The sequence below is a fragment of the Protopterus annectens genome, chromosome 10.part0, assembly GCF_019279795.1.
Source record: "Protopterus annectens isolate FY-2018-M chromosome 10.part0, PAN1.0, whole genome shotgun sequence".
In the NCBI taxonomy this organism is placed as follows: domain Eukaryota; kingdom Metazoa; phylum Chordata; order Ceratodontiformes; family Protopteridae; genus Protopterus; species Protopterus annectens.
Genome location: NC_056744.1, coordinates 61170867 through 61197282, shown reverse-complemented (window position 1 = coordinate 61197282; position 26416 = coordinate 61170867).

Genomic DNA, 26416 nt, shown 5'->3' with positions numbered 1-26416 from the left:
TTAGCTGAGATTCCTTCTGTGCAAAGTTTTCTCAGTTTACTGGGAACTACTATTTTGTCAGTTTTGAACATGAAGCCTTAGGCACAAAATAGCCTTCCTTAAAAGAAAAAAAAGATGATTTTTTTTTTCCCAGTTCATGATTTTTGTTCAGGCCATTCTTTCATTTGGATCAAAAGGATGGCAAAAACTCTAAAATATACCACAGAACATATAGAATCCCAAGGCTTCTGGGGTCTATCAGCCAACAAACCTTTCTGGCTTAGTTCATTTATGTTCTACAGGGTTATTACAGTACAGTCTTGACCACAATTACAGTGATGTCATACGTTTGGCCATACTCCCTGGTCTCAAGGACATGCAAAAGGGTGGAAACCTAAACAGCGTTTATTTCAAGAATGTTGGATTGCAGAGGGAGTAAATTCATATATAAGCCAGTGACTGAATACAGGAATCTAAAAAAAATAATAATATATATATGTTCATAGGTTCATAGGTATATACTAGGTTAATGACCACCAGGGCCTTTATGAGCCTAGCCATGCAACCCAACTCATTTGGATCCCCTTGTAACATGTGCATCTTAATTGAAGGAGGATATGTTTGTTAGGAGGGGTATGTTTATTAGAAGGGGCATGTTAGCTAGGGGGTTGGTAAAAAGTTATATTAGTTATGGAATGTATACTTTCATCTTTTGTCTATAAGAGGCATGGGACCAGCCCAGGGCTGAATTTATGATTACCCATCCAATGTTAGGGAATGTTTGCTGTTGGGCTCTATCTATAAGAGACATGAGGCTGGGGATGAATTTGCAATCTCCCATCCAGTGGTCAAGGTTGCATTTGAATAGGGTTGGGTATGAACCTTGCTTCACATGGATTGAGATGCCTTCTCCAGAACATGGGGATCCTTTGAGTCACATATCTGCTGTGACACTTCTCAACAGCATGTAGGAAAGTGAGTATAGAGACATGGCTCCAAGGCAATCTGTATAAGACAATGTGTTGATACCCTGGATTCTCTTGATGAGGAACCTCTGTGTGTATTCCAACTGTTGCACAAGCCTAGTCAGGTACATTCTGAAGAGGACATTTACTCAATGGTTGGTCTGATAAGGGATCAGTAGGGTGGTAATATAACTTCCTTTGACCTAGATGCCATACCCTTACTTATAAGATGGGTGACATAGAAAAATTCTCTTACTACCCTGATTCCATGTTGATCAAAGGCCAGTTTACTGTCTACATATGGCCTCAGATCTCTAACTACTGGGTCAACTCTTAGGGATGGAGTAATTCACCTGAATAGATATTTTCCCAAAAGGTTCAATGATACACTTCTTTTGCACTGAGTTTTAATCTGTGGCTTTGGCACCAGTCATTTGTCTGTGTTAGACCTTCTTGCAGGATGTTAGTGTCAAAGAAGGAATTTATGATAGCTTCCAATTTGCAGCTATTTGTGAACTTGGTGAGCCAGATGCCCTTGACATTAGCTTTGACCTCCAAGAAGTAGATGCCAAACAGGAGTGGGCCCAGCATGGAGTCTTGTGGTACTCTACTGGTGGCCTACCTCTTTGTGGAAGTGGCCTCACCAGTCCTAACTTCTTAGGTCCTATCTGTGAGTCAGCAGGCAATCCAGCGAGTTGTGTAGGGGGTTATGCCCAATGTGGTGAGTTTATCCACAGTACCTTAATGAGGTATTGTGTCAAATGCCTTAGATGGGTCTCGGTAGGCGATATACACCATTTGTCTTTCATACATTGCCTTGGTTACCTTCTCAAAGAAGTCTACCAAGTTAAACCAAACTGGGGTGGGTCAGTGTCTGTAGGTTGCCATTGTCTTTGTTGATCATTTCCATGATAATTTATTCCGTGGCTTTGCATAATAGACTAGTCAGATTACTAGGTCTGTAGTTTCCAGGGTTGGTTGATGTTCTGCCCTTGTGAAGGAGGATAACTGTTGCCATCCTCTATTTGCTTGGTACATACTCTGTTTTGAGGCTATACTTGAAAAGTGACTCTGGTCCAGAGAGGTAATGTTTCAGGCTATTTAGGAAGCAACCTGGGATACTGTTGGGTCCCATTTAGGCTGTGTTTTTAACCTTAGTGAGCACTGCTATTACTCCCTGTTGATAGTTGGTGGGGGAGAGTTATGCTGGTAAGGATTTTACAAGGGATGGCAGGGGGAGTGGGGGGGTAAAGTTTGAGCTGACGTTGTCGGCCAGCAGATTTGCTACGTCATTCTGCTCAGTTAAGGTGGTACCATTTACTACCAGTTCTGCACACTGCTGCATGTTACCTTTGAGTGTTTTGGTCATAGCTATAGAAGGCCTTGTAGTTGTCTTTAGCCTGAGAAACTATCTTGACCTCATAATTGGCCCTGTTAAATTTAGTCCTTTTCTTTTCCTGTTTAGTTTTATTAGTGAGCTCTTGTTATTATGATAGTTGCTCTTTCTGACTTTGGTTGTGACTTTTTTTTTCCTTTTGCTACAAACCCTGTTAAAATTATGATTCCACCAGTGTGTGGGGTTTTTTGGGGGGTTGGGCTTACTTCTGGTAGGTACAGCAGCCTCTGTGCAGCCATTTATATGTTAGTATAGTATTTCTGTGAATAATTCTGCATTGACTGTTGGGTGAGGCACTTTAGAATAGTTTTTAACTGTAACAAATTTTGCTGGGATTTCCAAGATAATTTGTATTTCGAATGAGAGAGCTTTGTGATTCAGCCTCATCAACGAGGATGTGACATAGGGGAGGGAGGGCAGCGCTCTCCCATATTGATGAAAATAAGGTGCTGGTTGAAGAGTGGGTTAACTGTTCAATCGCATTTGTATTAATAAAGTCCAGGAAATGTGCCTGCAAGTCATAAATATTGTATATTTCCCAGTCACTAGAAGAGTACTTAATGTCTCCCATGAAGAGAGTGTTTGGCTGGATGGACAGTGCCTCCAGTAAGTCTAGATAAGAGTTGTAGGAATTCTTGAAACTTAGATGGTAACCTACAGTTTGCTAAGATATGGTAATGGACTCTACCTAAGGTGATTTGTATGCAGATGAACTCCACAGTATCATCCTGTTTAACCATCCTTGAGGTATACTTGTTGTTAATGTAGATTGATACACCTCTACCTTTAGTCACTGTCTGTGCTGCTGATGGTCTAAATATGTGGAAGACACTGTAGCCTTGCACTGCTCTAGTACTTTCTGTGGTTTTAACTATGTCTCAGTAATGGCGCAGATGTCTATATTCTCCAGAGTGAAGAGATCTGCTAGGGTGTGGAGTTTCTTTTGAAGGCTCCTAGCACTGAGCAGTAACACCTTTATGTTCCTTTGGGTTTGTCAATTTGGTATTAACTAAAAGCGGCTCTAAGTAGGATGGGTAAAATTTTAGCCAAAATCTGGAAGCGCAGCGCAGTCAAGTGCAGGCCATCTTTGAAACAGCAATGTTGACTGTTGACCATGTCCTTCCAGGCTGACAGGTATTGAATTCCTCGAGATTCTCACCAGAAACTAAGTCAATTGTTAAAGTCAATCATTTTTTATTCATACTGTGGCATCATCCTTGGTGGAGGTAGAATGCTGCTCAATGCAAGGCACATACTTGTCTGAGATATATATTCAGAGTGGTTCATAAGGTCTATCTTCATACAATCCAGAGAGATATGTCACAGGCTATATACACCCACATGGACTATGACAGAATGATCTAGTACCTGTGGTACAGTGACTTGAGTGCCTGTGCAACTTGATGGTTGTTGGTTCCAGATAAGCAACCGACTATAATCTGCTTGTCCAGTTTACTGAGTGGGGCATCTGTGTGTAGTACAATGGAGTCCCCTATGACAAGTGCCCTAGGTATATTGTTTGCTTGCCTTATGGGCTTTGCGTTTGGGGGTTCATTTAATGTAGGCTTATGTGTGGTGTTTGGTGTTGCTGCTGGTGTATATTTTAGACATTGCTGAAAAAAATGCCTTGATGTTTGCAGGCTTATGAGGTACTTGAAGTTTGGAGAGATTGCTTTTTAGTGCCTCAGCATAAAATGGTCTATTTGTGTGGTGGATATAGTGTGTATGTTCTCAACAACCTTGTCTGTATGGGAGATTTTGGCCTCCAAGGAAACTGTATATGTACATCTGTCACATACGGTGTTGATTTCTTTAAGGATTAAAAGTCGTCAGTGAACATGAGACAATTGCTACATTGTCTCAGGATGCCCATATCTACCAAGGTGGTTACAAAGACATTTGGAAATTGCATATCCATGTTGTCCAAATGTGTATTAGGGTGGGCTATTAGTGTTTGAGGATTGGGTTTTACAGAGGTCTCCTAGGGTGGTCTCCAGGGTTAGGGACCAGAGTTGAATCGTGCTAGGGAATGGAATTAGGTAGTTCTAGGCTATGGTATCAGTGCTATCTGATGTACAAGCTAGCTTCTCTGAGCTTGACTTTGTGCAATGAGTCATTAAACTGCAGGTTACAGTCCTAGTACTAGTTTTATAGATAAACGTCTGTGTTTTCCAACTCAGACAGACCAGGCCACCACCTTGGAGTATCCCTTGTCTTCTTAATGTAAAAGCACAAAAAAAGATTGCTTGAGAGTGTAAGCCACCACAAAACAACTTTAACAAACTAGCTAGACAAGGAGATTTCAAGTTCATCAGACCAATAGCCAGATAGTTTGAGCAAATGAAGTAGTTTTCAACTTAAATACAGATAAATGTACAAATAAAACAAGAAATCACTAGTCAATCAATCACTAAATAGGTTCTGGAAGTGCAATTTTTAAATACAAGTAGTTAGCTTGTGTCTGAATAGTAGGTGATGCAAGGAATTCACTTCGGAGGCACAGGCGAGGATACCAAGTTTTGCTGAGTTCTGTGAGAATCAGCCAAGAGAGTTGCAAATATGCAGCATTTATACAGACACTTAATATCAAGGAAACCATGTAGAATCCCTTTAGCAGGGCCAGAATTGGAGGAATGCAATGATTAATACTGAAAGAAATACAAAGTAGCAAATTACACGGTAACACTGCCAGTAAAGCTTCTCAAAACATATATATGTACACTGTGAAAGATAATAATAGAATAGGAGATGACCTACCTCACAAAAAATCTGTCATAGTATCTTGGAGGTTTAGTGGTAGGAAAGAACTAGATTCCTTTTCTATTGCAGGGCTTTGTGAGTACTGTGAGCACAGTTTAGCAGACTAGCAAAGTTATATGTGTCGAGCAGTTTAACGTCTGTAGTATCAATATTATTTGTTCCTACAACTGGAGCTTTGAATGTTAGGTCCTATTGTCAGATAATCTGAGTAATATCAGAATCTGTCATAAAGTTAGCAGCACAACACCACTATTTAAAGAGTTCCAGAATCTAAAACAAACAGGATTATCCATTTTTCTTAAAACTTAAACATGGTGGTAGAAGTTAAATAGTCCTGAAAGACTGGGCCTAAACAAAATAAATAAATATTTCAATTAGAAAAGTATACATCTCTGCACTGCTGCTATGAGAGTGCAACACACAGTCCTATAACTACTAGGAAGTAAATTTATACAAAAGCAGTAATAATTAGTTTAAGAGAAAAAAGACATTATGGTACACATTATAGCACAGTCCATTGAAGTTTCCCCGTGAAAACTGTAGAGTTATACAAATATTAGATTACTAAAGGCAGACAAGAAGGAAATTAGAGACATTAGTCTTTACAACTCTCCTAACTACAACACCTCCATTTCCTTTACAGGCTTCACACAGACATCCCCATATATAAAGTAAATGTTTTGCTATATTCATATAGGCAGTACTGTAAGATAACACTGGTTCTGTAATGACATATTCATTCCTAATTCTACCAGAAATGTGTTCTGTTCCATTCAGCAGTAATTAAGAACTGAAACCCCGATATATTCCATGTGCAGTATTCTAAAATGTAATATATAAAATCTGTTCTTAAAAAGTCTGTGTGCAACCAACACCTTCTCTCCATTTAATTACAATGAAAACATGTAGTTTGAAGGAAGACTGGCATGATCTTCACACCTCTTTACACATTTCTTTTGAATTCTCTACAAGGAAATACAACAATTTATCTGATATGTTTGTGTTCTTTCTGAACAGCTACAGTTCAAGGGTATTTATGGTTTCAGGAATTCCAAGATGGATGCACACTGATCAACAGCTTAATTTCAGCTCTCCCAGTGTGGAAAATAAACTGGGGGACAGGGACCAGTAACTCTGCCAAGTTTAGTAAATTCATTTACTGACTGTATGCCAGCAAAGAAGAAATTTAGAGAGCCTGAAAAATCAACTGGAAAAGGTTAAGGGAAAACTCTGACTGGAAAGATTCCTCCAGCTTTTCGGCAAAAAGCAGTTTAAGCTCAAGTTTTGGTACAAGACATGGCTTCCAGTAATCTAGAAGAAAAAAATAAATCAAATGTACTCATAGCTGATTCAAATAAAAGAAACATTGGAAGAGTACATCAACTCAAATAACGAAAGTCTGGGAAAATGGAAGAAGCTTTAAACAGCTATTCAGGTCATGAGAAAGCAGCCAAGACCTGTAATAGTAAAATGCATTTATACCAACAGAATGACTTGATTCTGACAAAACTGTGGAGGAAGGGCAAATTATTAAACATGGAGACAGTAGAGTATTTGTGGAGAATGATTATTCATTGTACACCAGGCAGAAGAGAAAGAAATTTATCCCAGCAATCAAAGAAAGTTGAAAGGCAGGTATGAGATTAAAGATGCTGCATACAGCTGTCATCAGACTATTTTTTTCCTGGAAGATCAAAGTCATTTTTAATATTGAACAGGAAAAGGAGTACATACAAAAGTTTGTCCAACAAAAAATGAGGCAACAAACAGAAGGGGTCTCTGCTTCTCATTCTTCTGATTATAAAGCTCATATACACTGCCTGTGAAACCTTTACCAATGTTCATAAGGAAAATGCTTGAGAAACAGAAAAAAAGCACAGGAGTTCTTAGGTTTAAAGTGGATTCTGGGATTGGAAGATGGAGATGAACAGAAAAAAGACTAACAACATTGAAATTAGTGAATAAATGAAAAATTACAAAGCATCAATCACATTTGTGAAACACAAATTTGCAAGAAAAGGTGAAAAGACTGGACTTTTGTTGACTTTGTTAAATTTGTGGAAGTCTGAAAAGCATATTCCTCACTTTATGTCATTAATGTATGGAAGGACATTAAAGGGAAGGGGGAAAAGTAACTGTAAGTAAAACAATTGTTGTTAACAGTATTCGTATAAAACATTTCATGATATAAATCAAGTTTTATAGTAAAGCATATTCAGCTGTATGTGACAAAGATACTAAAGTAAGCAAGTGCCTTTTTTCTTCTTTTTAGTTTTAAGAAATGTAGGCATTACAATGTAAAAAGAGAAGAAAGGCTGGACAAAAGCATGTGTAAATATGCTGTAATCTTGGGTTGTTGAGGTGGGGGATGGGGTGTAAAAGTGCACAAATCATAATATATATAGAGCTGTTATATTTTCTCTTACTTTTACATAGGTGAATGCCTGGATTAAGGTCCCTGGCTTAACTAATAACATTTTTGTCTGTAAGCAAGTAAATAAGAAAACACTGAATGCAATGAAAAAATTTTACTTTAGCAAATACATATTCAGTTTAAGAAGTCTTTGGCTGAGGGCAGATGTACATTTTATTTTAGGTTTCGATGGAGACAAGCAGCAAAACAAACCAGAGAACTTTTTAAGGCTAAAAGTTAATGTTTTCAGAAAATAAAATAGAAGAAATGAACATGATATACCTTGCTTAATACAGTTTAATGAGCACTTTCATCTCTATAAATAACAAACTTATTCAAATAAAACATTGTCAAATGAGTAACGTTTTATACAATAATAAAATCACATGATCTAATTAGAAATTCAAACTTTTAAAGAGCTACTGTACAAACAAAATTTACACAGACAAACCTCTTTTTTAAAAAGCATACTCTGTATTGTAAAATTCTGACCCTTATATTTCAGAAATGCTATATAGCCAAAACAAAGTAAATAACCAAACTATACTTAAAAAAGGTTTTATAAATGCTAAAAATCATGAATTAATAATAATTTTTAGCTTACTAATAAACATTCATCATCACAAGCTGTTTTTGTCACATTTGGGAGGGGAATAAAGATAAGACAAGAATAGACAGCAATTACTGTAAATAGGAGCACAGACTATAATGTACGCCTTAGCATGGATAACCTTAACTTAAGGTTAGGTTATGTCTATGTGTGCAGCTGTTGAATTAGGGGAATTGTTCCCATCAGGAAGGTTAAACTTCATTATTTGATGATGTACATAGCTTTTTGTTTTAAGTTCTGGCAGTGTTTTTTTTTTGAGGGTTTTCATTAAAACAAAAGTCTTGCCAAATACTTGCGGGTGCATGTAACCCACAAGCTGGAAATAGACATTTTAAAAAGTTGTCATATATAATAAGTGATAAGTGTTATCATAATGACTATACTATCTGTATTATTATGGAATATCAATGCCCTCAGAGGTACAGACAAAAAATGAAAAAGTATTGAATTATATTAATAAATTTATAGTGCAAATAGCAATACTATAGGAGACATACTTGGAAAGAAATAAGCATGTGAATTTGATAAAGAAAGGATTTCAGGAGGGATACTCAGCAGAGTATCAGGGACAAAAGAAAACAGAGTACTTATGCTAATTGCTAGAGGAGCTCCAACAGTGATAGAAGACGGGGGAAAAGACAATAATGGTAGACTTGTGGTAATAAGGAGCTATGGCAAGGGAGGAGGATTATTCTAGGATATATTTATATCCCACAAAAACTGTTATTATGCAGCTTAAGAAACTTTTAGGAGAAATTGTGATGATAGGAGGTACTGCCAACCATGCCAGGAGAAATAGGATAGTGGATTTGTAACATATGCCAGCACAGTTAGCTTGAATTTTATAAATAATTATATGTCATTTGTATATCAAATTGATTTGTACAGATACTTGTGCTAAAATGTATTTGTGAGGTTTCTTGGGTTAAAATGTATTAACAGTGCACCCTGCTGGAAGGAAAATAAATATACATGCATTATTGTAACTGTTTAAATGTATATGTACTTTGTAACAGCATATACTGGAAGTGAAGAGGTTATTGTAAGCCACCTGACTTTGCAAAATATATCTGAAATTAAATTACTTTATGGGTTAAGCCATAAATATGTTATCCTACAGTTTTGAATGGCACCAGAGACGCAATGCCTGTGCTAGAGAATAGGTTGTAGCTTCTGTAGGAAGAGTAGAATGGTTTTATGGTTTTATGACTTCCAGAAGATCTAAGCAAAGCTCTATCTATATGTATGGTAACACATAGGTGCTAAAATCCTGTCAACTTCTAGTATTGGTGATAGCAAGGAAAACTGAGTCAGATGATCAGATGTGTGTGATGTCATTCTGTAAGACAAAAAGTAATATTTGGATATTAGTAGGTGTTTGCTCTCCAGATTCTGTATTCTGTCTTGGATCTGATAACCAGGACCACTCGCCCACATCATATTGCCTTGCAGTAGTATGTAACTTAACTAGGGAACAGTAATTCTTTTAGATTAGTCAGGAAAATATAGTGAGATTAGAAGTACTGTTTTTCTATAACTGTGTGAAATATTCCATCAGTGTTATTTTTAATATTCCCTGTGACTGAAATTCTGGTGTTTACTGTATACAGATATTTAGTATTGTCATGTACTTTTATTATTTATTATTAAATATATTTAAACTTCTCATTGTGGCTGGTCCTATTAGAAAAACATTTAAAGTTTTGAGAGGATTAGTACATATTTATTTGGTGATAACTTTGACTGCTCCTGAAAGTCTTGCTGTTTGGTCAACATTACCATTTGTAGTAATATTAATTTCACTCAGTATAATTGGGTACACTTATAAGAGCCTTAAAGTAGCTAGCAGAGGTTCTGATGGCAGTGATAACTACCTTATAATCTGTGCAGAAGGGGGGACAGCAGATGAATTTTTACCAGCCTTTCCCAGGCGTGTGTGTGTGTGTGTGTGTGTGTGTGTGTGTGTGTGTGTGTGTGTGTGTGTGTGGGTGTCAACTGTTTGGAGCAGTGACACAAACCACTGGTTTCGCAGACTTAGCGTGGAACCTCAACTAAGTACTCAGCTCTAAGCTGTGGCAGTAGGAGTATTTTTGGGGGTCTGGCCAGATATAGAGAGGAACCTTCCCCCAGACTGTGTTCCCTGGGTGCTCTTAAGGGAAACTGTGCTTGATGCAGAGAGGTAAGCATCTGGAAATACTGAGTGTTTCCATTTGTATTCCAAGTGCACATCCCTCTCCACTGTCAGTGGTGAGGATTCACCTTGATTACTGTCCCAGTGTGGAGACATCACATATTGGTAAGCAGTGGTGTGGATAGTGAACTTCTGTAGCCTGTAAGCAGTTGTCACTAAAGGTGTGCATTCTCTCAGCAGCCACACAGTGACCATTCAGAGTTTCATATCACAACAGTTTTATTAATTTATTTTTTGTTAATTTAGTTTAGTCAGGGAGAGCAGGCAAAATGTCAGCAGGGGATTATGGCAAGCTGACAAAGAACCAGTTGGCCAAGATGTGCGAAGCCAAATGGCTGGTGTATGCCAACCTAACTAAACAGGAAATGATTTCAGCCTTAGTCACAGCTCAGACCAGCATCCAGGAGGATAACCAGTCTGGTGATAGGAATTTGTAGTCCTCAGAAACAGGACAGTTCATCTTTTCCTCAGAGGACTTAAAAATCTGTCTGGAGTTAAAGAGCTTTGAACTGGAGGCCAAACATTTGGAATTAGAATCAGCAGAAAGACTGCAGCATTTGGATGCTGAAGAAAAGAAGAAGCTGCGTTAACATGAGAGGGAGATGCTGACTTTTCACCAGGGTTATGGATGTAATGGGGAAGGGAGTAGCCAAACCCCAGAAACAATAAAGTTCTGTAAATGTCTTCCACAACTTACAGAAGGGGATAATTTTGATAGTTTTATTCATATATTTTATAAGGTATGTAAACAGTATAATGTTAACCAAGGGCTCTGGGTACAGTCCCTAACTTCCTTTCTCCATGGTAAAGCTCTAACTGATGTTTCTAAATTGTCTGATATTGATTGTTTAAATCATGAGAAAGTCAAATATTATTTACTTGAATGTTTTAACACCTGAATCTTACAGGAAAAAAAAGTTTTGTGAGCATAGACCCAAGGCAGATGAAAGTGTGAGTGATTATATTGCTGAGTTAAGCACTTATTTTCATAGGTGGGTATGTGGGTGTCAGGTCACCACTTTTGAAGGGCTGGCAGATCTTTTGGTGCAGGAACAAGCACTTAGCATTTTGCTTAAGGACATGAAAATCTGGGTGGCAGACCGAGAGTGCAACTCTGCAAATGAGCTGGGGAAAAAAGGAGGATCTCTACTTACCAAGCAGGGCATCACTGCACAGAAAAGGGATACCCAGTGCTGCACATGAATATAAGGGAACCCACGGTGGGCAGCATAAACTGCCCCAACATAGTCCACCAGTAACAGAGAAAGCCACCAGTTCAGGTACACAACCAGGATCAAGGGTTAAGCGTTTTAAATGTAACCAATTGGGCCATGTACCATATAAATGTCCATGGAGGGAAGGTGGGGAACAAAATGTGGGGAGTCAGCAAATGGGAATAACAGTATACCAGTGGTAAGTTGTCTGGAGACAACAGGGGTACCAAACTGTCACAAGAGGTTATATCCTGTCTTACTGGATGGAAAACAGCCCACTGCTAAGAGAGACACAGCCTCTGACATAACCATTGTGAAGCCTGCAGTGGTTAAAGAGGAGGAGTACTTGCTTGGGCAGTCCACTCCAGTCAGAGTTTTAGGAGGGATCCCATTCCATATACCTTTGGCTAGAGTTCACCTTGACTGGGAGGGTGGAAAAGGAAGCAAGCAAGTAGGTGTGTTTGAGGATATCTCTGCAGATGTCTTGACAGGAAATTATTTTGATAATGCAGTACACTGTGTGCATGCAGTTACATGCAGTCAGGCTTGGAGACAGGCGTGTGGGTCTGGTAGCCTGGGGGAGACCCAGACAGACACTACACCTGAAGCCAGGGCTGGTGGTGTGGCTATTTCAGGGATGGAGGTAAGCTGTAGCAGTGATCCTGAAGGTGAGTCACAGCTGTTGATAGGTACTGATGTTACCTTGGACAGAGTGACTGCAAGGGCAGAGTTTAGTGGTAGTACACAGTCTGGCAGCAAGGCACCACTGTCAGAGGATGCCAGACTTTCTGTGGAAGTGGAGGTGGGAAGAGTCACAAAATTTGAGCTGAGACAGGCTCAGCCCACAGACCCTACACTATGAGGCTTGAGGGAGGTAGCTAGGGAGGCACCTGATTCTCAAGAAAAAGGGGAGTCTGTATACTTATTTATTTATTTAATGTATTTAATTATTTAGTTAGTTAGTTATTAACAATTTGTTGACTGGGAAAGTTCACTGGGTCAGAAACCCATTTTCAGTGGATGCCCATGGAGAAATATTCCACAAAAAATTGTTTTTTTCACAGAATTTTAAAATATAAAATAGACAGTGAACATAGACTTTGTAACAATTACATTGGCCATACATATATGACATACAGTACTTGAAGAAAAAAACCTCAAACAAAGATTGTAGTTTGCTTCAGATAAACAGCAGTTAAATCTTAGGTAGTTCTAGACATTACTAGATAATAGAAAGAGAACTAGAATGTGTTAGTTATATAGAGAAAGGTTCTTAGGAATGGAGAGGGAAGTTACATGATAGGGGAAATGAGAAAGAAGTAGCTAATTAAATTTTATGTTTATGGTGGCTTAGACTTTTGCGCACAGGAAGAGATATGATTAATGAGGTAGTGGCATTTTAGTGCAGATTTGAAAGTTTTTAATCAGTCCAGATGAGTGATTGAGGAAGACAGGGCATTCCATAATCTGGCAATGGTATAGGAGTATAGGCTTTGTCTAGCTCTTTTGTTGGGTATTGTTGTACTTAAATCTGTTTGTTGGTAGACCGAAGATTCTGGGTTGGGCTATATGATTGCAGGATAGAATGAAGTGCAGGGCAGTTGTTGGGTTTATAAATCAGTTTGTGGGCAAGAGTAAGTTGGGTATAATATAGATAATGGGGGAATTCAAACCAGTTCAATTCTGAAATGGCCTGGCAGTGGTGTGTGCAGTTTGGCATCCTAGTTGCACATTTTGCTATTTTTATAGTAGCATTATTGCAATTTATTGCTAAGAGATGTGTGAAGGTAGGTAAAAAATGGACGTCCATATAGGAGGGAAGGGATCAGTAGGGTGTTAGCAAGTTTTATTTCGGTTGGTTTATCCAAATAAAGTTTATGTCTGTTAAGTCTGCCAAGGCTGAAGTGGGTTTTTTATTGTATTGAAAATATGTTGCTCGAGGGTGAGTTTGTCATCAGTAGTAATGCCCAGTAATTCTGCTGTCTTTACTGGTTCCATTTCTGTATTGTTTAATGAGTACATTTTAAAATCTGAGGGTGGCGGTTTTGTAGAGAATAGTAAGAGCTTAGACTTTTTGGGGTTCAATAATAGTTGTGCGTCATCTAGTCAGGTTTCTGTAGAAGTAAAGGTATTTTGTGTTATCCTAAGAAGATCACAGATGTTGCTAGAAGAGATGATAGTAGAGTTGTCAGCATATCGGATGAGTGCACTTTGTTGGGATGCTTTGTGAAGATTATTGTTAAAAATGTTAAAAAGCAGAGGCCCAGAATAGATCCTTGGGAAACTCCTGTGTTATTGACTAGATATTCACATTGTTTATTTTGCCATCTGACAGATTGTTTTCAGTTGTTTAGGTAGCTGTAAAACCATGTTAGGGAATTTTGGGAGCATCCTATTTATGTAGTTGTTGCAACGGTTTAGTGTGTGATACTGTCACAAGCCTTGGATAGGTCTAATAAGACTACTGTAGTTAATAGACCAGCATCAAGAGCTTTGTTCAAAGCATCAGTGAATGAGAGTAGGGCTGTAATAGTATTGTGTGCCTAACAAAATCTGTGTTGGGTCAAAGCAAGGTGGTCATTGTCAGAAAGATGCTTTAGAAGATAGACATGTATACATTTTTCTAATATTTTTAGATAGTGGTGAGAGTATAGAGATAGGTCAATAGTTAGAAAGGTCATTGCTACTACCTTATTTGAGTAATGGAGTGATAATGGATTTTTTCCAGAGATTGGGGACATTAGATTCTGAGATGGATTGGTTAATTACAAGTGCAAGTTTTAGATATTCAGATGGAAGATTGTCACCAGAGAGGGAGCATGGTCTTAGTTTAGTTAGAAGTTTATAAACTAGAGTGGTGGGTACTGGCTGTATAGAGAATGTAGGAGTTAATGGGATATTATTGGAGGTTTTACTGATTTGGAAAGGAAGAGAACAGGGGTTTTCTTGAATGAGATCTAAAGTGCCCATTAGATTATTGGAGTTTAGGTTAGTTTTAAGGAATGAGTCATTGACAAGTCTTAGAATGGCATCAATAAAGTAGGAGTTAAATATATATGAGCAATTTGTTATGGGTCTTTGTCAAGAGAAGGTGTTGGGTTTTGTAAGGCTCCAGGATTAAGGAGGATGGAGACCGAGTTCCAGAATTTTGGGGGTTATTTTTTTGGCAGTATAATTATTGAGAAATATTTTTTCTTGTCTTGTATGACTAATTTTTTTTGGCTTTATTATGAAGTTGTTTGTAATTAAGGTCATTTTGAGGATTCCTGTTTTTCCACCATTCTTTCCAGGCTCGGTCTCTGGAAAGAAGAGCATGTTTAGTATGTTTTGCTAGCTAGGGGGCATGGTTAAGTTTTGTTCTTTTGGTGAGAATGGGGGCTAGGTTGTTAAGTGTAGAGAGAAAGATTGTGTTGAAGTAATTTACAACTTCTTCCAGAGGTAGTGTTTTAACTGGGGTTCAATTCTGAGCTCTTAAGGTATTTATGAATATGTTTTGGCTGAAGTTGGTAAGGTTTCTGGATGTTTTATAGGAGTGTGTTTTAGGTATTTGAAAATGGCTTCTATGGGTGAAGGCTGGTAGGTGGTTGCTTAAGGCATTAGGGAGGGTTTCAGTGATGGAGTATTTATGGGGGTGAGATACACGGATCCAGTCTAAGGTAGATGCTGGTTGGTTAAAAAGAATATGTGTAGGGCCTGTGATGAGCTGTGTAAACCTTTGCAGGTTTTATACTATTTGCAGTGGAGTTGGAGGTTATGTTTTGCCAATTAGTATTTGTGTCACCAAGAATGATAGTTTCATTTGATATATCACGGTTTGCTCAGGATAGGAAGCCTTCCAAAATAAGGATGTTTTGGCCTGGGGGAATATACAGTGCAACAACATATAATTGTTTCTTATTGTTAATGTGTAGGGATGTAAGTAGTAATTCCATGTTACCAAAGGTAGGGACTGGTGTGGAAAAGACTGCAATTGTTAAGTACTCATGATAAATTATTGCTATATCCCCACCTTTTTCATGGGGTCTGTTGTTTCTAAGGCTATTGTACTCTGGTGGGATAATTTCATTGTCTGGTATATGAGGTTTTAACCATGTTTCTGTTACTGCTATGATGTCAGGGGTATAATGAGACAACCAGGCTTGGAATTAAGTGATTTTATTACAGATAATGTGTGCATTCATTGTAATTATGCATAGGTTCTGATTGGTAGAAGATTGGATGGAAGCTGGTGAGTTGTTGGGGCCAGGTCTGGGATGAATATCTCCACATTAAGACAGTACTAGGAGGTGATGTATGACTGTTTGTATACTAGAACAAAGGGTTACTGTAGAGAGTGGACCCTGAGGGAGGGCTAGAGAGTGAAGTAATACAGCAGTTGGTAGTGCCTAGAGCCTACCATCTGGCACTTCTAGTGATAGCCCATGACATTCCTTTTGCAGGTCATATGGGCATAAAGAGTTCTAAGAGGCATATTATGCAGAACCTTTATGGTCCTGGGATTGCAAGGGATGTAACAGGGTACCACAGGACCTGTGAGCAGTGCCAAATGGTAGGCAAGGCAGGAGACAAGGTCAAAGCTCCTTTGATGCCTTTGCCTGTGATTTTAGAGCCATTTCAGAAGGTAGCTATGGATATCGTGGGGCCTCAAAGTAACCCAAGTTCCACAGGGAAGAAGTATATCCATGTGGTAGTAGATTATGCTACTAGATACCATGAGGCAGGGGCTCTGTACTCCACTGAGGCAGAAAAGGTGGCAAATGCTTTGTTAGAGATTTTCAGCACGGTAGGTTTCTCAAGAGAAATACTGACTGACAGAGGTGCCAATTTCATGTCAGACCTGCTGGCTTTTATGTGAAAGTAGTGTGGGGTGAAGCACCTAAAGACCACCCCCTACCATAACCAGACTAATGGTCTTCTGGAGATGATAAACTCTACAATAAAGACCATGCTATGGGTATTTGCAGACCAGTTTAAGAGAGAGTGGGACAAATATTTGCCCTATCTGCTGTTTGCTTACAGAGAGGTATCCCAGGAATCCACAGGTTCTTCACCCTTTGTGTTGCTGTATAGGCATAGGGTGAGAGGACCTTTAGATTTGATTTGTGATGAGTGGGAGGGTGAGTGTGAATCCCACAAGGGGTTTGTTGTGGCATATGTCCTAAACCTCAGGACAAGGCTCACCAGCAGCAGAAAAAGGTCTGGTATGACAGGAATAAACAAGTCAGAGAGTATGCTTTGAGGCAGCAGGTGATGGTTCTCAGTCCTGTCAGACACAATAAGCTGCAGGCAGTTTGGGAGGGGCCCTTCAAAGTAGTAAGGAAGGTCAGTGATATTAACTACATGGTAGAACTGCTTAAATTGTACCATGTTAATATGATGAAAACTTACCATGATAAGGAGGCCCTTGTACTGAGTATTACAGTAGGAAGCAGGAGAAGTCTGAGGAGGATCTATGGCTACAGCAAAATGTGAAGTTACTATGGTGGAGTCTAGGGTTGCAGGCATATGATATGACAGTGCAGCATTGTAGTGGTTTCGGCAATGCAAAGCCAAACGACATCTAAAGATGGGGTATGGAGTAATTTATTCCAAGATAGCCTCATTCCTCTCAATCAAAATTTCTCAAGGAGCACTTGAAAAACTAGCCTGAATCTTTAAAGGGGGAGAGGTGTGACGATAGGAGGTACTGCCAGCCATGTCAGGAGAAATAGGACAGTGGATTTGTAACATATGCCAGCATAATTAGCTGTAATTTTGTAAATAATTATATGTCATTTGTATATCAAACTGATTTGCACAGATGCTTGTACTGAAAATGTATTGGTGAGGTTTGCTTGGGTTAAAATACATCAACAGTCCTCCCTGCTGGAAGGGAAAGAAATGTACATGCATGATTGTAACTGTTTAAATGTATACATCGTAACAGCATATACTGGAAGTGAAAAGGTTAATCTTAATCCACCTGACTTTGCAAAATATATCTAAAATTAAATTACTTTATGGGTTAAACCATAAAAAGGTGCTAAAATCCTGTCAGCTTCTAGTGTTGGTGATAGCATGGGAAAAAGCGTTAGATGACTGGATATGTGTGATATTATTCTGTAAGGCAAAAATTAATATTTAGATATTAGTAGGAGTTTGCTCTCAGAATTCTGTATTCTGTCGTGGGCCTGACAACAAGGACCACTCACCAACATCATCTTGTCTTGCAGTAGTAAGTAACTTAACTACGGAACAGTAATTCTTTTAGATTAGTCAGGAAAATATAGTGAGATTAGAAGTATTGTTTTTTTATAATTATGTGAAACTTTCCATCAGTGTTATTTTTAATATTCCCTCTGGTGTTTACTATAAATAGATATTTAGTATTGTCATGTTCTTTTATTATTTATTATTAAATATATTTAAACTTCTCATTGTGGCTGTTCCTTTTAGAAAAATATTTACGTTTTGAGAGTATTTACACAGATTTATTTGGTGATAACTCTGGCCACTCCTGAAAGCTTTGCTGTTTGGTCAACATTACCATTTCTATTAATATTAATTTCACTCAGTATATTGGGTACCCTTGTAAGAGCCTGAAAGTAGCTGGCAAGGGTTCTGATGGCAGTGATAACTACCTTATAGTCTGGGCAGAAGGGGGCACACCAGGTGAATCTGTGCCAGCCTTTTCCAGGTGTGTGTGTGTGTGTGTGTGTGTGTGTGTGTGTGTGTGTGTGTGTGTGTGTGTGTGCGTGCGTGCGCAGTGTGTGTGTGTGTGTGTGTGTGTGTGTGTGTGTGTGTGTGTGTGCGCACGAATCAAATCCCAGAGAGTGTGTGTGTCAGCTGCTTGGAGCAGGAACACAAAGCACTGGTTTCACAGAGAGGGTGTGGGAGGACTTAGCTTGGAACCCCAGCTAAGGACTCAACTCTAAGCTGTGCCAGTGGGGAGTCTTATTGGGGATCTGGACAGATATATAGAGGAACCAGCCCCCAGACTCAGCGTGTTCCCTGGGTGCTCTTAAGGGAAATTATGCTTGATGCAGAGAGATCTGCATCTGGAAATACTGAGTGTATCCCTTTATATTCCAAGTGCATGTCCCTCTCCAGTGCCAGTGGTGAGGATTCAGGCTCCTTGATTACTGGCCCGGTGTGGGGATGTCACAGAAATAATCATCTTCCAGCAGGAGATATTACTTATAAGATGAGATTAGAATTTGATTTGAAACAACGATGATGTATTTGGGGGACCTAGAAGGGAAAATAGGACAAAAGAGGATAGATTTATGAAGAGATTTATACGAATATTTGGTATGGAAGAAATAAATTCAATAGTAGGAACTTGGATAGAATTTACATATTATTCCCCAAGATACAATAACTGGACTAGACTAGAAAGAAATTATATTTCACTGGAACATGTACATTTAATTGAAAGCATCAACACACATATCCAATAACTCTTTCAGACCATGCAACAATAGCAACTAAGATAAAAATGCAGGGTAATAAAGTAAAAATGAGACACTGGTGTTTCCTTGCTTACCTGTTAAAAAGAGAGGAATTTAAGGAATGAGTAGTAAAAATTATTCAAGCGTTATTAGGGAAGATAGAAATTTCTTCAGAAGTTATAGCTAGTGAGTGGGATAAAATGAAAGTGGAAGTTAAGAATAGGGTAAAAATGAAAGAAAAATAAATATGGCTAAGAAGTAACAAGAATTATTTAGAGGGGCTGACAATGGTTAAAGGGAAATCTCACAGAATTAGAAGAGGTGCAACTGAAGAGTGCTAAAGAATAATCTGGATAATATGCATGAGTTTAGAAAGATCTCTGTTAAGCAACTGTTTGTGATAATAACTCTAGAGCACAAAAACATTTAGCACAATGAATTAGGCAACAGAAAGTGGAAAGGGTGGTTGCCAAACTTAGGGAGCCTATAGCAAAAGAAAAAATAAACAGAGGTCCTGTGAGGTACTAGAGATATTTCAGAAATTTTATGAATGTTTGTGTAAATAAGAGAAATGTAGAAATCAGGAAAGAGCACAAATCAAAATATTTATGGAAGACTTAAAACAAGGCTGGTGGTAGATAAATCTCAACAATTAACAGTTAAGATAGGAGGAGATTAGATAAAATGGTGACACATAATCAATCTGCAGGAAAGTCTCCAAGAATAGATGATATTCCTGCAGACATTTGCAAGCTAGAAGGGAAGAAAGTGATAAAGATCTGGAAGGTTTTAACATTATTTTACAAGGAGGGAAGCATCAGCATCCTGGAAGAAAGTGGTGGTGGCTGTAATACCTAAAGACAGTAAAGACCCATCAGACTCAGCTTCATATAGGCCCATTTCAATTTTAAACCATGATTATTGTTTATGTATATAGTAGCTAAAAGAATCAATGTGGTTTTGTGAAGGGGAGGCAAACAATTGTCATCATTAATAGAACTAAGACAATCTAAAGTGAAGCAGAGTGTAAGAAAATACTGTTGTTGGTGGTGGGTCTTGATGCAGAGAAATCATTTGACAGAGTAAGTTGGGATCTCATAAGTAGGGCAATGGAAGTATTTGCATTCCCTGATACAATAATACCATTAATTAGGAGGATATATGAGGGATCAGATGCAAAAATTAAAGTGGGAGAGATACTTTCTGACAAGTTTTGTCTGAACAGAGGAACCAGGCTGGGGTGTCTTCTTTCCCTTTGTCATTGCTCTATATTTAGACCCACTGGCAAAGAAAATAAGGAACTCAGGAATATAAGGATATAACTGATATGCAATCAAGAAAAGTTGGCTTTATTTATAGACAATATTATTTTGTACCCAATAACACCAGAAAAACATATTTCAGTGTTCTGGAACATCTTGAGAGAGTTTCAAGTCTTTTCAGGAAATAAAATGAATGAAGATAATACAAAGGCTATAGCTATAAATATGTACCCAAACATAAATTGGTCCAGAGATACCCACATTTGTGGGGGTGTGATTAAATTAACAATTTCGAAGTATGGATTAAAAAACATTCTGTTATGGATGCTAAGGATATGTGGAAAGAGACTAAACAAAAGGTAATACAAACACTGAGAAACTGGAAGCTCTTGTTTATGAATATGGATAGCAAGATACAAGCAGTAAATGTGTTTTTAGTCCCTTTAGTTATATATATGCAGATCAAGCATAGTTTGATCAACCACCGGAGAAGTTGTGGATAGTAATTAATAAAGAGTTGAAAGATTTTGTCTGGGAGGGAATAAAGGGCAAGGGTCAAGTGTGATACATTGACTCTTCCAATAAAATAAAATGGATTAGGATTACCTGATTTGAAGGGATATTTTAGAGCTATACAGTTAAGGCAATAATTCAAAGTGGAAAGGGATGATGATGATGATGATGATGATGATGATGATGATAAAGCAGGGGGGATTGTCAAGAAATAAGGAGAGAGTGGGATTCGGGATGCAGATTATTAAGGAGAATAACAACAGCCACTCAGAGTATTATATTCATAAAGTAGCAGAAAGCATTCTAAGAACTAAGTCAACATGAGAATGGAGACAGGAAATTTTGCCAATAGGAATGATTACAAATATGGGTACAGAGAATAGACAAGAGGGGGCTGGAATAACTAGAGATGGAAATGTAACAGAATGGGAAGAAGCCAAGAAGACATTTGGTCTGCAGGCTAGAGACTGCCTTCCCTATCAGGAATTGATATCTGAGTATAGGCAAGAAAGTGAGAAACTGCACTGGTAGGATTTTTTGTGTCAATCTACAACAGACACTGATTTAAAAAAGGATAGTTAGTAGAGCATATAAAATACTGCACAATAACTACAGGAATCAATTGGAGAAGGTTAGAAATGATTGAAAAGAGAGACTGTATAAGCAGTTCACAAGGAAACAAAGGGAGGACATATGTATGGCTCCCAACTATTCAACAAAAGTCTAGTATATTTAGGATTTTTGCTTGGAAGTGTTTGCATAAGTATTTGTATACCCCAAGCATACTCCAAAGAATTTTTCCTCGGGTAGATGGCAAATGTTGTATATGTGAAATGGGAAAGAAAGAGGTAACTGGGAATATATGATTTGGGATTGTAATGATTTGAAAGACTTTAAAAATTCCTTACAGAATACTCACTCGGGAAATATTGCATGAGCAAATGGGTGCAACTAAGAAAATTATTTTGAGCTGAGATACAGGATCTGAATTATCCCTTTCCTAGACATAGTGAGGCCTTGATAAATGTAATTCTGGTGGCCTCCAAAAAATTATTACAAGAAAATGGAGATCAAAGTCTAAACCAACTGTATTTAAACTATTGAATATTGAATATAAAGGAGATAAAAGAACTAGAAAGGGTAGGTACAAATTACATAGAAATAAAGGAAATTGTGGGAACAATACATGCAGAATAATGTTTTGGAGAAGTAGTGAGGTTTAAGGGAAGGCAGAAATTGATCAATTTACGGAAGATTGAATTGATGATAAATAGACAAGAATATATGTGATGTATAATGTTTGCAACTGGGAATATGTTAATATGGTTTTTATTTTATATAGCTGTATGTTTGCCTATGCCTTACATGATAATTCAATAAAGGTGTTAAAAATCAAAGGTTATTTAGAATTTCCATATGCTTATTACTACTGTAAGCATCTTACAGTGGTTTCAGTCTGGCTAATATATCTATTTGTTTATTTCAATGTCTCATTCTGTCTGAGTGCATATGGCCTCTATGTAGAGAAAACAAACTGCAGCTACACAAATTAAACAATAGCACTTCATGACTGCCCTCCTGGATACATCACTACAGAGTATCAGTGTACTACTGAACACAGCACTGGTTTATCAGATGATTGTACGATGTCATAGCTACAACATCAGTACATCACACAACTGTTTTCTCCAAGGTACAGCATTCAGCATAGTGCATCAATGTTTTCTCTCGTGTATTAGTATGTCATTTGACTACTTTGGGTGCAAAGCATGACAATTCTGAAAATAGCATAGGTCATGGCACAGAACTGCACATAAATATGTCTAGAGGTGGTACAGGGTTCAACTGAACTGCCCATATATACAGAAGCAGAGGTGATTAGGCTCAGTGGAGGGCTAGGGTCCTAAAGTTAGCAGTATTGGTTGAAAAGTATAAGTATGTATATTCTGCAGAATATACTGTATATCTAAGATGTACTTATGCAGAAATCAAAAGAATAAATATCCCAGTACAATTACTGTAATGACAGGTACCAGAGAAAACATCTAATCCAAAAAACATCTAGTACAAAGAAACATAAAATATTTAATGGCATTGCATAATGCAAAGTACCATACAATGTATTTAAATTTACGAAGTAAAGGACCAGTGCAACTGAAAGAACAGAAAAAAAGAAAAAGAAAACTAACAGTACATAATGTTAACAAGATTTTTTTGAAATGCAGCCAAAATCAGCAGCCACGTATACATGTTTCGCTCTTTTTTAGTAAGTTGCTAACATGACACAGTTAAATCTGAGTCTGAACAGGAAATGATGAGTGTTATAGAGTAGATGTTACAGTAATGTTATAGGAAGCATGTCGCAAAATGTTTCTAGACAGGAAACAAATGAAAAATATTGCAGACTGTGTTTAAAAAGAGTGCTGAAGTATTGTTGTGTTCCCTTCGAAATGTAAAACATCTCAGTGAGGAGAATGTAAACCCATGAGAGGGCTATTTTCAAATCAAATTATGAGGGTCTGTCAAGCATGAAGGAATGCTTATAAATGTGAAGTTATATGGAACAGGCAAAGTTGATGTTCCAACTGCAAGATAGTTTTCTCTCCTCAATCACAAATACTGTTTTGCTGCTTGACCAGGTCTGTCTGTCTACTACAAATCCTAAAAGTAAAGTAAACGTATTTTCAGATTAATCCTTACAATTTCACCCTGTCTATCTATATAACTATAGTACTATACTGATAACAATCCAAGTTAAATATTCATCTAACTGCCATTCCATTTCGTGTATTACTGGTATCGTATTACTGCATTCAGTATTTCTTTTTTTCAAAATCTATAATCATCATGCCACTGGTTTCTATTTCTTTCTTATTTACTGAGAAGCTTTTCTCCATAGGCCTCCCAGGTAAACAGGTATTGCCCAAATGAACAACTCATCACCAAAATAGAAATAAATAAACAGGTAAAAAATAAAGCAATAAGTGAGTAAAAAGTATATTTCTGGTACATAGTCTTGCTTTATTATAACATACAAACAAAAAGAACAATCTGCATGCAGGGTGTACTGAATTTCCAAGTGTTGTTTATTAACTCACTCGATATTGTACTTTTCCTTATTCTATTCCTTCTAGAATCTACGGTTCTGATTTCCACCAAAATAAACAGATATATGTTTATGATTTCCTAACAATCACTTTGTGCCTGTAGAACAAGGCTAATGATTCCTAAAGTTATAAGTGTTTTCTTAACGACCCAAGGCATAAACTCTGCTTAAGTCTTAACAGGCTACCCTCACAAATGGAAACCAGTTTGCTGTACAATATTTTTTTGTCATTAAGGTCTTTTTTGCTGTTGACCAGAATGACAATACCCAGACCTTTATAAACAAAGTCATTTCAAGGAACTGCAGATACATCCGTGAAAACCAATTAAATGTTTTGGCCTACAGACATTAACCTGTGTCAGTAAGGGGCTGAACTACAGCAGGACTAGAACTTATGTCCAAAGTGTGACTACTGCTTCTAAAAAAAATCTGCACAAAAAAAAAATCATATCAGACTTGGACATTAATGGAATGTTGAGATAGTCTATAATGCATAAAAAGCCATAAAACTAATACCCAGTGGGAAAACATATAGATTTCTTGGGGGGGGCTCAATGTGTTTTTTTATAAGTTGACTCTGTGTGCAAGGGCAGAAGATAGCGGTTATAGCAGTCTGTCTGACTGTTGCAGCCCTGCCTTGCAACACAAGAAACCAACAATGAATAATGGATACTGTTGTCTGATACTGTCAAAAAGAAGAAAGTAAACAGATGCATGGCCAGTGTGTACAACAGGTGGTAAGCTGGTGATGTAGACACTGTCTTTCAGTGTCCATTCAGTTGCTAAGAGACACGTTCCACACAGAAAACTTAAGCTCCAAGTTCAAATTCCATAAAACTATGCCTGGTTATGTTAAGCTAAGATACTGAGCTTGTTTTTTTTTCTGCAGTAACAGTTTCTAGATAGTAAAGAAGTTCTGGATCTGGGTTTATTAGTGAATATACACAAAGTAAATGTTTCTTCAACCAAGTACTGGAGTATAAGGACTAGTTAGTGCCTATTCTGCGTTTCTTTCAAGAGGTCAGAGAATGGTACTGCAGGATAATCAAAGTGAGGAATAAAATACTGCAGGCACTTTATTATACTTAAAAAACTTTCTTTTTATATCTGTGCCACATGGCATGCCCAGTATATAAAGATCTTTTAAATTAGACAATAATTCTAACTTGGGGAGTATTTTCTTGCTAATAATATGGAATATGAACAGCATAATGCTTCTTTTGATGGGCCACCTTCAGATCTGCTTTACGAAACAGTGTGCTTAATCCTTCCATGCTCCAGAGATGTCCTTGCATATGCTTGGCAGCCAAATTATAAGAGGAAATTAGATGCATGGGATATAATGAATGCCTGGTTCTTGTGCAGAGAAAGCAACCTGACAAGAGAGTTATAAAATCTCTGTGGCAGATGATTTCAGGTATATCACCATAATTCAGATATGAAAACACTTGCAATGTGTCTTTACATCAAGTGATAGTAGCCAAAAGGCATTCTAAAATGTCTAGGGCATTAATCTACTAAAGTAATGTCTTAATATTCACAGGGCATGGAGCAGCTGTAGACGAATAAGTGAGATGCCACATCATTCAATCCTCTAACACAAATCACCAGTAGTCATTGCTGTTCTTCTAACACAAATCACCAGTAGTCATTGCTGTTCTTCTAACACAAATCACCAGTAGTCATTGCTGTTCTTCTAACACAAATCACCAGTAGTCATTGCTGTTAACAGTGGTTGGATTAGTGAGTTAACAATGTATGCACCGAGCCCAAAACTATTTGCTATCAGCTGCTAAAGGATGATTAACTTTGGGATGACAAGGATATTCTTGATGAGGAGGGGTGGGCCTTCTATTATTATGGAGTCATTGTTGTTTTTAACATAAAAAAGCCAGCAATGTGCTTCCGGAATGATCAAAAATGCAGACAGATCTTAAGCACATATTTGGTTCAGTAGACTGTCGATCCTACTTCTGCTGCCAGTTTCTGGATAAGTGTTATTAAAACCTTGTACATGTCTTTTTTCTACGTGCAGATCATACAGTTTAAATAGAGAAGTACTTGGAATATTCTTTAAATGTCTACTTAGCAAAACAGTGTGTAGGTGGAGTGAGGTCAAGATTGCGATTTTCAAGGAAGCTGACTGTTTTCAGATGAAAATGGAGAACACCATGGCGATCTGCATGAAACAATCATTTATTAAAAATTAACTAGTACTGAAACCTGACAAAAAACTGTTACTGATGAGGAGAAATAAGTGCATGTCAAAATTGCTAACTGTGTTGGACTAGAAAGCTAAACATATGCACTTGTCATGTCATCAGCTACAATAACAAATATAAAAGAAATAATTATGCAGTTTTGAGAATTAGCTTTAACTAAGACTTTTTGTCTGTTTTTAACAGTCATTATTTTCTACTTTTGAAAGGTACAGGTATGGGGTACAAAGGCTTGCAGCAATGAGAAACTATTCTTACACACCGGGGCAATAAAATATTGTCAGAAATAATAAATCCTCTGCACTGTATTTATTATTTTACAGACACATTACTCAAGCCATAATTATTTTATGGAATA